Source organism: Oncorhynchus keta, unplaced genomic scaffold (genome assembly GCF_023373465.1).
Source record: "Oncorhynchus keta strain PuntledgeMale-10-30-2019 unplaced genomic scaffold, Oket_V2 Un_scaffold_4875_pilon_pilon, whole genome shotgun sequence".
In the NCBI taxonomy this organism is placed as follows: domain Eukaryota; kingdom Metazoa; phylum Chordata; class Actinopteri; order Salmoniformes; family Salmonidae; genus Oncorhynchus; species Oncorhynchus keta.
Genome location: NW_026290947.1, coordinates 73,695 through 87,385, shown reverse-complemented (window position 1 = coordinate 87,385; position 13,691 = coordinate 73,695). Strand labels below are relative to the sequence as shown.

The 13,691-nt window shown below is 52.8% G+C and overlaps 2 long non-coding RNA genes across 18 annotated transcripts; one reads left to right on the top strand and one right to left on the bottom strand.

Annotated features, from left to right (window-relative positions):
* Positions 1 to 232: 232 nt before the first annotated feature.
* LOC127928908 (uncharacterized) lies at positions 233 to 4,269 on the bottom strand. Of its 4 annotated transcripts, XR_008132745.1 has the most exons (5): positions 4,174 to 4,269; positions 1,108 to 1,129; positions 967 to 1,012; positions 657 to 678; positions 289 to 331 (listed from the first exon to the last, which is right to left on the bottom strand). It is a non-coding gene; the product is annotated as an uncharacterized LOC127928908 (long non-coding RNA). The 4 variants fall into 4 exon arrangements; XR_008132747.1 differs by lacking the exons at positions 289 to 331; positions 657 to 678 and adding an exon at positions 233 to 273; XR_008132744.1 differs by lacking the exon at positions 289 to 331 and having other exon boundaries at positions 634 to 678.
* Positions 4,270 to 8,364: 4,095 nt separating this feature from the next.
* Positions 8,365 to 12,498, top strand: LOC127928910 (uncharacterized). Of its 14 annotated transcripts, none has more exons than XR_008132756.1 (3): positions 8,365 to 9,607; positions 9,914 to 9,947; positions 12,425 to 12,498. It is a non-coding gene; the product is annotated as an uncharacterized LOC127928910 (long non-coding RNA). The 14 variants fall into 14 exon arrangements; XR_008132757.1 differs by lacking the exon at positions 9,914 to 9,947 and adding an exon at positions 9,812 to 9,845; XR_008132750.1 differs by lacking the exon at positions 9,914 to 9,947 and adding an exon at positions 9,710 to 9,743.
* Positions 12,499 to 13,691: the final 1,193 nt, after the last annotated feature.

Sequence of the window (13,691 nt, the reverse complement as noted above, 5' to 3'; positions counted from 1 at the left end):
CCAGCCCGATACCACCTGATACCAGCCCGATACCAGCCTGATACCAGCCCACCTGATACCAGCCCCGATGACCTGATACCAGCCCCGATACCAGCCCTGATACCAGCCCCAGATACCACCTGATACCAGCCCGATACCACCTGATACCAGCCCCGATTGATACCAGCCCCGATGATACCAGCCCCGATACCACCTGATACCAGCCCGATACCACCCCCTGTGTTACCAGCCTGATACCAGCCCGATACCACCTGATACCAGCCCCGATACCACCTGATTAGATACCAGCCCGATACCACCTGATACCACCTGATACCAGCCCCGATACCACCTGATACCAGCCTGATACCACCTGATACCAGCCCGATACCACCTGATACCAGCCCGATACCACCTGATACCAGCCCGATACCAGCCTGATACCAGCCTGATACCAGCCCCCCGATACCACCTGATACCAGCGATACCACCTGATACCAGCCAGCCCCGATTGATACCACCTGATACCAGCCCGATACCAGCCCCGATACCAGATACCAGCCCGATACCACCTGATACCAGCCCTGATACCAGCCCGATACCACCTGAGTCCCGATACCAGCCTGATACCAGCCCGATACCACCTGATACCAGCCCGATACCAGCCCCGATACCACCTGATACCAGCCCCGATACCACCTGATACCAGCCCGATACCCTGACCCCGAGGTTGATACCAGCCCGCCCCCGATACCACCTGATACCAGCCCGATACCACCTGATACCAGCCCTGGATGAGCCCCGATACCAGCCCATACCACCTTACCAGCCCGATACCAGATACCAGCCCGATACCACCTGATACCAGCCCGATGAACCTGATACCAGCCCGATACCAGCCCGATGACCACCTGATACCAGCCCGATTACCAGCCCCGATACCACCTGATACCAGCCCGATACCACCTGATACCAGCCCGATACCACCTGATACCAGCCCCGATACCAGCCCCGATACCAGCCCCGATACCACCTGATACCAGCCCGATACCACCTGATACCAGCCCGATACCACCTGATACCAGCCCGATACCACCTGATACCACCCGATACCAGCCCCGATACCACCTGATACCAGCCCCGATACCACCTGATACCAGCCCGATACCACCTGATACCAGCCCGATACCACCTGATACCAGCCCGATACCAGCCTGATACCAGCCCGATACCAGCCCGATACCACCTGATACCAGCCCGATACCACCTGATACCAGCCCGATACCAGCCTGATACCAGCCCCCACCTGATACCAGCCTGATACCAGCCTGATACCAGACCCGATACCACCTGATACCAGCCCGATACCAGCCTGATACCAGCCCGATACCACCTGATACCAGCCAGCCCTGATACCAGCCTGATACCAGCCACCTGATACCAGCCTGATACCAGCCCCGATACCAGCCTGATACCAGCCCCGATACCAGCCCCGATACCAGCCTGATTACCACCTGATACCAGCCCCGATACCAGCCCTGATACCAGCCACCTGACCAGCCCGATGATACCAGCCCCGATACCAGCCTGATACCAGCCCGATACCACCTGATACCAGCCTGATACCAGATACCTGATACCACCTGATACCAGCCCCGATACCACCTGATACCAGCCCCTGATACCACCTGATACCAGCCCCGATACCACCTGATACCAGCCCCACCTGATACCAGCCCGATACTGATACCAGCCCCGATACCACCTGATACCAGCCCGATACCACCTGATACCAGCCCCGATACCACCATACCAGCCCCGATACCACCTGATACCAGCCCGATGCCACCTGATACCAGCCCGACCACCTGATACCAGCCTGATACCAGCCCCGATACCACCTGATACCAGCCCCGATGACCTGATACCAGCCCACCTGATACCAGCCCCGATACCACCTGATACCAGCCCGATACCAGCCTGATACCAGCCCGATACCACCTGATACCAGCCCGATACCACCTGATACCAGCCCGATACCACCTGATACCAGCCCGATTGATACCAGCCCCGATACCACCTGATACCAGCCCGATACCAGGATACCAGCCCCTGATACCAGCCCTGATACCAGCCCGATACCACCTGATACCAGCCCCGATACCACCTGATACCAGCCCGATACCACCTGATACCAGCCCCGATACCCAGCCCGATACCACCTGATACCAGCCCGATACCACCTGATACCAGCCCCTGATACCAGATACCCCCCGATACCAGCCACCTGATACCAGCCACCTGATACCAGCCCGATACCAGATACCACCTGATACCAGCCCGATACCACCTGATACCAGCCCGATACCAGCCTGATACCACCTGATACCACCTGATACCAGCCCGATACCACCTGATACCAGCCCGATACCACCTGATACCAGCCCCGATACCACCTGATACCAGCCCGATACCACCTGATACCAGCCCGATACCACCTGATACCAGCCCGATACCACCTGATACCAGCCCCGATACCCCGACCACCTGATACCAGCCCGATACCACCTGATACCAGCCCCGATACCACCTGATACCAGCCCGATACCACCTGATACCAGCCCCGATACCACCCCGATACCACCTGATACCAGCCCGATACCACCTGATACCAGCCCGATACCACCTGATACCAGCCCGATACCACCTGATACCAGCCCGACCAGCCCCGATACCACCTGATACCAGCCCCGATACCCTGATACCAGCCCGATACCACCTGATACCAGCCCGACCACCTGATACCAGCCCGATACCACCTGATACCAGCCCGATACCACCTGATACCAGCCCCGATACCACCTGATACCAGCCCCGATACCAGATACCAGCCCGATACCATACCAGCCCCTGACCTGACCAGCCTGATACCAGCCCCGATACCAGCCCACCTGATACCATACCACCTGATACCACCTGATACCAGCCCCTGATACCACCTGATACCAGCCCCGATACCACCTGATACCAGCCCCTGATACCAGCCTGATACCACCTGATACCAGCCCCGATGATACCAGCCCCGATACCAGCCCCTGATACCAGCCCGATACCAGCCCGATACCACCTGATACCAGCCCGATACCACCCCGATACCAGCCCGATACCACCTGATACCAGCCTGATACCACCCGATACCAGCCCGATACCAGCCCCGATACCACCTGATACCAGCCCCACCTGATACCACCTGATACCAGCCCCCACCTGATACCAGCCCCGATACCTGATACCAGCCCGATACCACCTGATACCAGCCCGATACCACCTGATACCAGCCCCCGATACCTGATACCCCGATGATACCAGCCCGATACCAGCCCGATACCACCTGATACCAGCCCGATACCACCTGATACCAGCCCCGATACCAGCCTGATACCAGCCCGATACCACCTGATACCAGCCCCGATAGATACCAGCCCCCAGATACCAGCCCTGATACCAGCCCGATACCACCTGATACCAGCCCCACCTGATACCAGCCCGATACCAGCCCCGATACCACCTGATACCAGCCCGATACCACCTGATACCAGCCCGATACCACCTGATACCAGCCTGATACCAGCCCCGATACCACCCACCTGATACCAGCCCGATACCAGCCACCTGATACCAGCCCGATACCACCTGATACCAGCCCCTGATACCAGCCCGATACCACCTGATACCAGCCCGATACCACCTGATACCAGCCCGATACCAGCCTGATACCAGCCCACCTGATACCAGCCCACCTGATACCAGCCCGATACCAGCCAGCCCGATACCACCTGATACCAGCCCCCACCTGATACCAGCCTGATACCAGCCCCATACCACCTGATACCAGCCCCTGATACCAGCCCGATACCAGCCCGATACCACCTGATACCAGCCCGATACCACCTGATACCAGCCCCGATACCACCTGATACCAGCCCCGATACCAGCCCGATACCACCTGATACCAGCCCGATACCACCTGATACCAGCCCGATACCACCTGATACCAGCCCGATACCACCTGATACCAGCCCCGATACCACCTGACCAGCCCGACCAGCCCGATACCACCTGATACCAGCCCGATACCACCTGATACCAGCCCGATACCACCTGATACCAGCCTGATACCAGCCCCGATACCACCTGATACCAGCCCCGATACCACCTGATACCAGCCCGATACCCAGCCCCGATACCACCTGATACCAGCCCCGATACCACCTGATACCAGCCCCGATACCAGCCTGATGACCAGCCCGATACCAGCCCGATACCACCCTGATACCAGCCCCAGATACCAGCCTGATACCAGCCCCGATACCACCTGATACCAGCCCGATACCACCTGATACCAGCCCGATACCAGCCCGATACCCACCTGATACCACCCGATAGCCCGATACCACCTGATACCAGCCCGATACCAGCCCGATGACCTGATACCAGCCCCCAGCCCGATACCACCTGATACCAGCCCCGATACCACCTGATACCACCCCGATACCAGCCTGATACCAGCCCGATACCAGCCCCGATACCACCTGATACCAGCCCGATGATACCAGCCCACCTGATACCACCTGATACCAGCCCGATACCAGCCCGATACCAGCCTGATACCAGCCCGATACCACCTGATACCAGCCCGATACCACCTGATACCAGCCCCGATACCACCTGATACCAGCCAGCCCCGATACCAGCCCCGATACCACCTGATACCAGCCCGATACCAGCCCCCAGCTGATACCACCTGATACCAGCCCACCTGATACCAGCCCGATACCACCTGATACCAGCCCGATACCACCACCTGATACCAGCCCCGATACCACCTGATACCAGCCCGATACCACCTGATACCCCGATACCAGCCTGATACCACCTGATACCAGCCCGATACCACCTGATACCAGCCCCACCTGATACCAGCCCCGATACCACCTGATACCAGCCCGATACCACCTGATACCACCTGATACCAGCCCCCTGATACCACCAGCCCCAATGATACCACCTGCCCCACCTGATACCAGCCCCCGATACTGATACCAGCCCCACCTGATACCAGCCCGATACCACCTGATACCAGCCCGATACCAGCCCGATACCAGCCCGATACCAGCCCGATACCACCTGATACCAGCCCCGATGATACCAGCCCTGATACCAGCCCGATGACCAGCTGATACCAGCCCCGATACCAGCCTGATACCAGCCCCTGATACCACCTGATACCAGCCCGATACCAGCCCCGATACCACCCCGATGATACCAGCCCCGATACCACCCCTGCCCCGATACCACCTGATACTGATACCAGCCCCTGATACCAGCCCCGATGATACCAGCCCCTGATACCAGCCCGATCTGATACCAGCCCCGATACCAGCCCCGATACTGATACCAGCCCGATACCACCTGATACCAGCCCGATACCAGCCCCGATACCACCTGATACCAGCCCGATACCACCTGATACCAGCCCCGATACCAGCCTGATACCAGCCCCTGATACCAGCCTGATACCAGCCCCTGTACCACCTGATACCAGCCCCGATCCAGCCCCGATACCACCTGATACCAGCCCCCGATGATACCAGCCCTGATACCAGCCCCTGATACCAGCCCCGATCTGATACCAGCCCCTGATACCAGCCCCGATACTGATACCAGCCCCTGTACCAGCCTGATACCAGCCCCTGTACCAGCCCCGATGATACCAGCCCCTGTACCAGCTCTGATACCAGCCCCGATGATACCAGCTACTGATACCAGCCCTGTACCAGCTCCACCTGATACCAGCCCGGTACCAGCCCGGTCTGATACCAGCCCGATACCACCTGGTACCACCTGATACCAGCCCCCCTGATACCAGCCCCGATACCACCTGATACCAGCCCCGATACCACCTGATACCAGCCCGATACCATACCTGATACCAGCCCCGATACCACCTGATACCAGCCCCTGATACCAGCTCTGATACCAGCCCCTGTACCAGCTCTGATACCAGCCCCTGTACCAGCTCTGATACCAGCCCCTGTACCAGCCCTGATACCAGCCCCTGATACCAGCCCTGATACCAGCCCCGATGTACCAGCTCTGATACCAGCCCCTGATACCAGCCTGATACCAGCCCCTGATGTACCAGCTCTGATACCAGCCCCTGTACCAGCTCTGATACCAGCCAGCCCCTGTACCAGCTCGAGCCCCGATACAACTACCAGCCCTGTACCAGCTCTGATACCAGCCCCTGTACCAGCTCTGATACCAGCCCCTGTACCAGCTCTGATACCAGCCCCGGTACCAGCTCTGATACCAGCCCGGTACCAGCCGATACCAGCCCACCACCGTACGGACAGGCTCCACGGCACAGCCCAACACTGAGCAACTCAACCCAGCAAAACAGACATGCTGTGATTGTCTACTGGGACGACCTGTTTTGAAGAACGTCCCCAACCACCTGTTGCTGCTGAAACAAGATGGCTCCCAAATCTGTTCCTTTTCTTTCTCCTGTCACATAATCCAGTTTGTTTTGGTACACAACTTCCTGACTTTATTGTCCCCATGGGGAAATGTTGTTGCAGTGTCATGTACACATTTAAAGTGGCGTTTAGATACAAAACCAAATTGACAATACAACTTTCATAACAGTTACATACCAATAAAAAATGTAATAATTATAAGAAATAAAGAAATAAAACATACATTTAAAAAAAAATGTAAAAAAGACGTTAGCCTGCTGGTCTTACTGAGTCTATAGGAACATTAGCCTGCTGGTCTTACTGAGTCTATAGGAACATTAGCCTGCTGGTCTTACTGAGTCTATAGGAACATTAGCCTGCTGGTTTTACTGAGTCTATAGGAACATTAGCCTGCTGGTCTTACTGAGTCTATAGGAACATTAGCCTGCTGGTCTTACTGAGTCTATAGGAACATTAGCCTGCTGGTCTTACTGAGTCTATAGGAACATTAGCCTGCTGGTCTTACTGAGTCTATAGGAACATTAGCCTGCTGGTCTTACTGAGTCTATAGGAACATTAGCCTGCTGGTCTTACTGAGTCTATAGGAACATTAGCCTGCTGGTCTTACTGAGTCTATAGGAACATTAGCCTGCTGGTCTTACTGAGTCTATAGGAACATTAGCCTGCTGGTCTTACTGAGTCTATAGGAACATTAGCCTGCTGGTCTTACTGAGTCTATAGGAACATTAGCCTGCTGGTCTTACTGAGTCTATAGGAACATTAGCCTGCTGGTCTTACTGAGTCTATAGGAACATTAGCCTGCTGGTCTTACTGAGTCTATAGGAACATTAGCCTGCTGGTCTTACTGAGTCTATAGGAACATTAGCCTGCTGGTCTTACTGAGTCTATAGGAACATTAGCCTGCTGGTCTTACTCGGTCTATAGGAACATTAGCCTGCTGGTCTTACTGAGTCTATAGGAACATTAGCCTGCTGGTCTTACTGAGTCTATAGGAACATTAGCCTGCTGGTCTTACTGAGTCTATAGGAACATTAGCCTGCTGGCCTTACTGAGTCTATAGGAACATTAGCCTGCTGGTCTTACTGAGTCTATAGGAACATTAGCCTGCTGGTCTTACTGAGTCTATAGGAACATTAGCCTGCTGGTCTTACTGAGTCTATAGGAACATTAGCCTGCTGGTCTTACTGGGTCTATAGGAACATTAGCCTGCTGGTCTTACTGAGTCTATAGGAACATTAGCCTGCTGGTTTTACTGAGTCTATAGGAACATTAGCCTGCTGGTCTTACTGAGTCTATAGGAACATTAGCCTGCTGGTCTTACTGGGTCTATAGGAACATTAGCCTGCTGGTCTTACTGAGTCTATAGGAACATTAGCCTGCTGGTCTTACTGAGTCTATAGGAACATTAGCCTGCTGGTCTTACTGAGTCTATAGGAACATTAGCCTGCTGGTCTTACTGAGTCTATAGGAACATTAGCCTGCTGGTCTTACTGAGTCTATAGGAACATTAGCCTGCTGGTCTTACTGAGTCTATAGGAACATTAGCCTGCTGGTCTTACTGAGTCTATAGGAACATTAGCCTGCTGGTCTTACTGGGTATATAGGAACATTAGCCTGCTGGTCTTACTGAGTCTATAGGAACATTAGCCTGCTGGTCTTACTGAGTCTATAGGAACATTAGCCTGCTGGTCTTACTGAGTCTATAGGAACATTAGCCTGCTGGTCTTACTGGGTCTATAGGAACATTAGCCTGCTGGTCTTACTGAGTCTATAGGAACATTAGCCTGCTGGTCTTACTGAGTCGATAGGAACATTAGCCTGCTGGTCTTACTGGTCTATAGGAACATTAGCCTGCTGGTCTTACTGAGTCTATAGGAACATTAGCCTGCTGGTCTTACTGAGTCTATAGGAACATTAGCCTGCTGGTCTTACTGAGTCTATAGGAACATTAGCCTGCTGGCCTTACTGAGTCTATAGGAACATTAGCCTGCTGGTCTTACTGAGTCTATAGGAACATTAGCCTGCTGGTCTTACTGAGTCTATAGGAACATTAGCCTGCTGGTCTTACTGAGTCTATAGGAACATTAGCCTGCTGGTCTTACTGGGTCTATAGGAACATTAGCCTGCTGGTCTTACTGAGTCTATAGGAACATTAGCCTGCTGGTTTTACTGAGTCTATAGGAACATTAGCCTGCTGGTCTTACTGAGTCTATAGGAACATTAGCCTGCTGGTCTTACTGGGTCTATAGGAACATTAGCCTGCTGGTCTTACTGAGTCTATAGGAACATTAGCCTGCTGGTCTTACTGAGTCGATAGGAACATTAGCCTGCTGGTCTTACTGAGTCTATAGGAACATTAGCCTGCTGGTCTTACTGAGTCTATAGGAACATTAGCCTGCTGGTCTTACTGAGTCTATAGGAACATTAGCCTGCTGGTCTTACTGAGTCTATAGGAACATTAGCCTGCTGGTCTTACTGAGTCTATAGGAACATTAGCCTGCTGGTCTTACTGGGTCTATAGGAACATTAGCCTGCTGGTCTTACTGAGTCTATAGGAACATTAGCCTGCTGGTCTTACTGAGTCTATAGGAACATTAGCCTGCTGGTCTTACTGAGTCTATAGGAACATTAGCCTGCTGGTCTTACTGAGTCTATAGGAACATTAGCCTGCTGGTTTTACTGAGTCTATAGGAACATTAGCCTGCTGGTCTTACTGAGTCTATAGGAACATTAGCCTGCTGGTCTTACTGAGTCTATAGGAACATTAGCCTGCTGGTCTTACTGAGTCTATAGGAACATTAGCCTGCTGGTCTTACTGAGTCTATAGGAACATTAGCCTGCTGGCCTTACTGAGTCTATAGGAACATTAGCCTGCTGGTCTTACTGAGTCGATAGGAACATTAGCCTGCTGGTTTTACTGAGTCTATAGGAACATTAGCCTGCTGGTCTTATTGAGTATATAGGAACATTAACTATCAGTCACTATCCATGGAATGCCCACTGCCTTCTATATACAGTATGTAATGTATATTTAATGTTTGATCTGATTTGTTTAATGATGGACGAAACAAAAGCTAGTAACAGCAGAGGTCTATACTGCCCCCTACTGTAGTAACAGCAGAGGTCTATACTGCCCCCTACTGTAGGAACAGCAGAAGTCTATACTGCCCCCTACTGTAGGAACAGCAGAGGTCTATACTGCCCCCTACTGTAGGAACAGCAGAAGTCTATACTGCCCCCTACTGTAGGAACAGCAGAGGTCTATACTGCCCCCTACTGTAGTAACAGCAGAGGTCTATACTGCCCCCTACTGTAGGAACAGCAGAAGTCTATACTGCCCCCTACTGTAGGAACAGCAGAGGTCTATACTGCCCCCTACTGTAGTTACAGCAGAGGTCTATACTGCCCCCTACTGTAGGAACAGCAGAAGTCTATACTGCCCCCTACTGTAGGAACAGCAGAGGTCTATACTGCCCCCTACTGTAGTAGCAGAGGTCTATACTGCCCCCTACTGTAGGAACAGCAGAGGTCTATACTGCCCCCTACTGTAGTAGCAGAGGTCTATACTGCCCCCTACTGTAGGAACAGTAGAGGTCTATACTGCCCCCTACTGTAGGAACAGTAGAGGTCTATACTGCCCCCTACTGTAGGAACAGCAGAGGTCTATACTGCCCCCTACTGTAGTAGTAGAGGTCTATACTGCCCCCTACTGTAGGAACAGCAGAGGTCTATACTGCCCCCTACTGTAGTAGCAGAGGTCTATACTGCCCCCTACTGTAGGAACAGTAGAGGTCTATACTGCCCCCTACTGTAGGAACAGTAGAGGTCTATACTGCCCCCTACTGTAGGAACAGTAGAGGTCTATACTGCCCCCTACTGTAGGAACAGTAGAGGTCTATACTGCCCCCTACTGTAGGAACAGTAGAGGTCTATACTGCCCCCTACTGTAGGAACAGCAGAGGTCTATACTGCCCCCTACTGTAGGAACAGTAGAGGTCTATACTGCCCCCTACTGTAGGAACAGTAGAGGTCTATACTGCCCCCTACTGTAGGAACAGTAGAAGTCTATACTGCCCCCTACTGTAAGAACAGCAGAGGTCTATACTGCCCCCTACTGTAGGAACAGAGGTCTATACTGCCCCCTACTGTAGGAACAGTAGAGGTCTATACTGCCCCCTACTGTAGGAACAGTAGAGGTCTATACTGCCCCCTACTGTAGTAACAGAGGTCTATACTGCCCCCTACTGTAGGAACAGCAGAGGTCTATACTGCCCCCTACTGTAGGAACAGCAGAGGTCTATACTGCCCCCTACTGTAGGAACAGTAGAGGTCTATACTGCCCCCTACTGTAGGAACAGTAGAGGTCTATACTGCCCCCTACTGTAGGAACAGTAGAGGTCTATACTGCCCCTACTGTAGTAACAGTCTATACTGCCCCCTATGTAGGAACAGCAGAGGTCTATACTGCCCCCTACTGTAGGAACAGTAGATTTCTATACTGCCCCCTACTGTAGGAACAGCAGAGGTCTATACTGCCCCCTACTGTAGGAACAGCAGATCTATACTGCCCCTACTGTAGGAACAGTAGAGGTCTATACTGCCCCTACTGTAGGAACAGTAGAGGTCTATACTGCCCCTACTGTAGGAACAGTAGAGGTCTATACTGCCCCCTACTGTAGGAACAGCAGAGGTCTATACTGCCCCCTACTGTAGGAACAGCAGAGTCTATACTGCCCCCTACTGTAGGAACAGTAGAGGTCTATACTGCCCCCTACTGTAGGAACAGTAGAGGTCTATACTGCCCCCTACTGTAGGAACAGTAGTCTTAGGTCTATACTGCCCCTACTGTAGGAACAGTAGAGGTCTATACTGCCCCCTACTGTAGGAACAGTAGAGGTCTATACTGCCCCTACTGTAGGAACAGTTGAGGTCTATACTGCCCCCTACTGTAGGAACAGCAGAGGTCTATACTGCCCCCTACTGTAGGAACAGTAGAGGTCTATACTGCCCCCTACTGTAGGAACAGTAGAGGTCTATACTGCCCCCTACTGTAGGAACAGTAGAGGTCTATACTGCCCCCTACTGTAGGAACAGCAGAAGTCTATACTGCCCCCTACTGTAGGAACAGCAGAGGTCTATACTGCCCCCTACTGTAGGAACAGCAGAGGTCTATACTGCCCCCTACTGTAGTAGCAGAGGTCTATACTGCCCCCTACTGTAGGAACAGCAGAAGTCTATACTGCCCCCTACTGTAGTAACAGAGGTCTATACTGCCCCCTACTGTAGGAACAGCAGAGGTCTATACTGCCCCCTACTGTAGGAACAGCAGAGGTCTATACTGCCCCCTACTGTAGTAACAGCAGAGGTCTATACTGCCCCCTACTGTAGGAACAGCAGAGGTCTATACTGCCCCCTACTGTAGTAACAACAGAGGTCTATACTGCCCCCTACTGTAGGAACAGCAGAGGTCTATACTGCCCCCTACTGTAGGAACAGTAGAGGTCTATACTGCCCCCTACTGTAGTAACAGCAGAGGTCTATACTGCCCCCTACTGTAGGAACAGAGGTCTATACTGCCCCCTACTGTAGGAACAGTAGAGGTCTATACTGCCCCCTACTGTAGTAACAACAGAGGTCTATACTGCCCCCTACTGTAGGAACAGCAGAGGTCTATACTGCCCCCTACTGTAGGAACAGTAGAGGTCTATACTGCCCCCTACTGTAGGAACAGTAGAGGTCTATACTGCCCCCTACTGTAGGAACAGTAGAGGTCTATACTGCCCCCTACTGTAGGAACAGCAGAGGTCTATACTGCCCCCTACTGTAGGAACAGTAGAGGTCTATACTGCCCCCTACTGTAGGAACAGTAGAGGTCTATACTGCCCCCTACTGTAGGAACAGTAGAGGTCTATACTGCCCCCTACTGTAGGAACAGCAGAAGTCTATACTGCCCCCTACTGTAGGAACAGCAGAGGTCTATACTGCCCCCTACTGTAGGAACAGCAGAGGTCTATACTGCCCCCTACTGTAGGAACAGTAGAGGTCTATACTGCTCCCTACTGTAGGAACAGCAGAGGTCTATACTGCCCCCTACTGTAGGAACAGCAGAGGTCTATACTGCCCCCTACTGTAGGAACAGCAGAGGTCTATACTGCCCCCTACTGTAGGAACAGCAGAGGTCTATACTGCCCTGTACTGTAGGAACAGCAGAGGTCTATACTGCCCCCTACTGTAGGAACAGCAGAAGGTCTATACTGCCCCTACTGTAGGAACAGTAGAGGTCTATACTGCCCCCTACTGTAGGAACAGTAGAGGTCTATACTGCCCCTACTGTAGGAACAGTAGAGGTCTATACTGCCCCCTACTGTAGGAACAGCAGAAGTCTATACTGCCCCTACTGTAGGAACAGCAGAGGTCTATACTGCCCCCTACTGTAGGAACAGCAGAGTCTATACTGCCCCCTACTGTAGGAACAGCAGAGGTCTATACTGCCCCTACTGTAGGAACAGCAGAAGGTCTATACTGCCCCCTACTGTAGGAACAGCAGAGGTCTATACTGCCCCAACACTGTAGGAACAGCAGAGGTCTATACTGCCCCCTACTGTAGGAACAGCAGAGGTCTATACTGCCCCCTACTGTAGAAACAGCAGAGGTCTATACTGCCCCCTACTGTAGTAACAGAGGTCTATACTGCCCCCTACTGTAGGAACAGCAGAGGTCTATACTGCCCCCTACTGTAGTAACAGAGGCTATACTGCCCCTACTGTAGGAACAGCAGAGGTCTATACTGCCCCCTACTGTAGGAACAGCAGAGGTCTATACTGCCCCCTACTGTAGGAACAGCAGAGGTCTATACTGCCCCCTACTGTAGGAACAGCAGAGGTCTATACTGCCCCCTACTGTAGCAACAGCAGAGGTCTATACTGCCCCCTACTGTAGGAACAGTAGAGGTCTATACTGCCCCCTACTGTAGGAACAGCAGAGGTCTATACTGCCCCCTACTGTAGCAACAGCAGAGGTCTATACTGCCCCCTACTGTAGGAACAGTAGAGGTCTATACTGCCCCCTACTGTAGTAACAGCAGAGGTCTATACTGCCCCCTACTGTAGTAACAGCAGAGGTCTATACTGCCACCTACTGTAGGAACAGCAGAGGTCTATACTGCCCCCTACT